Source organism: Corticium candelabrum, chromosome 17 (assembly GCF_963422355.1).
Source record: "Corticium candelabrum chromosome 17, ooCorCand1.1, whole genome shotgun sequence".
Classification (NCBI taxonomy): domain Eukaryota; kingdom Metazoa; phylum Porifera; class Homoscleromorpha; order Homosclerophorida; family Plakinidae; genus Corticium; species Corticium candelabrum.
The window spans coordinates 1,910,637-1,912,200 of record NC_085101.1 but is presented as its reverse complement, the minus strand read 5'-3'; positions in this window follow the sequence as shown (position 1 = coordinate 1,912,200).

Sequence of the window (1,564 nt, the reverse complement as noted above, 5' to 3'; positions counted from 1 at the left end):
TTGTACTAGTGTCTCTTCTGACTAAGAGGAAAGGAATACCGGAAGTGAATGGTTACTCAAAAATGCTCGTCAATTTGAAGGTGAAGCAAGGAGTTTTGAATTTTGTCACTCTGCAGACGTAGCAATTGATGATGAAATGAAATTATAAAGAAAAGAGTTAAAGGAAGTAGTTTTTACCATAAAATTGGTCTGGGTAGGGATTCAAGCCCTATATATTATTAATTATAAATTATATAATTATTATGGTATAGCTATACTCTATACTGACAATAATTAGAAACAAACTTTACACTAGTTTTTGACATGTTGTCACGTGAACGAAAATTGAAATTCGCTTGTATATATCTAGCTAGAGGTTACAATAAAGAAGTTGCATGGCACAGTTACTGGGAACGGTCATAGTTGTAGCAAGCGGTTCCTAAAATAAACGTCTAAACGGAGTGTGACAACGATATTCTAGAATCGAGACAGTCTCTCCCCGATCTTGCAGTTTCTTGTATGTCACTCTGGAGAGAAAACGACTGTTAGCAGACAGCGTTCTTCCGGTGCAATTTACTCTGACTAGGTGCCTAATGTGTTTGTGTGTGTGTGTGTGTGTGTGTGTGTGTGTGTGTGTGTGTGTGTGCGTGTGTGTGTGTGTGTGTGTGTGTGTGTGTGTGTGTGTGTGTGTGTGTGTCTGTGTGTGTGTGTGTGTGTGTGTGTGTGTGTGTCTGTGTGAATGTATGTATGTATATACAATCTTCTAAACTGCTCTCTAGCAGATAAGGTTACCTATTCGGCTCAATCACGAAAGACGTTGGTCGATCGCCGCCTGTCTAGCCTTTTATATCATGCATTTGTTAGTAAGTGGTATCTTACCATCACCTCCAAATCCTATCGATGACACCTGCAAGCCGCCTGCTGATATGACGCATATACTTGTCCGGAAGACGCCATCCGGTACCATACTTTCTCCACTCATACGGGTTACCGCAGAGGCGCAAAGAGTATCTCAAGTTTAACAATATGCACCTATACTCGACGAAGCCCTCCTCTTTCCTTGTTATTTCACTGTCAACTGCATGTCATAATTTGATACTTTACTTCAAATGCTTCTGTTGTTTGTGTAGATAAATTGTTGTCTTTGAAAATCAACGTTTTTTATGTGTAAAACTAACACAGAGGCAGTTTCGAGTACATACGGTGTTAGTAAGAGGTAAAGTCAGTTTGGGTGTGTTTGCTGCCAGCTGCTAAATGTCATTTACAATTACAGTACACACCTTTTGCCCATATGCAGTCAGCATTATCGAACTTTGGCATTTGGTTAACAATTGTTTAGGACCCTCCCACTTGAGTGTCAGACCCCGAGAACCTCAATTTGGCAACGATATATATCATATCACATTTGATTGAACAATAAAACATGCCTTACATTTGACTGCAGCAATATTGATATACTTACACACCATCTGCTACAATGTTTTGTCCAAAACTTATCTGCTGAGATTGGATGATGCAGCTTTCTCCCCGCCTTCCAATCACTTCACTTCAATACGTAGCAAACCGGAACTATATGTTCATTGTT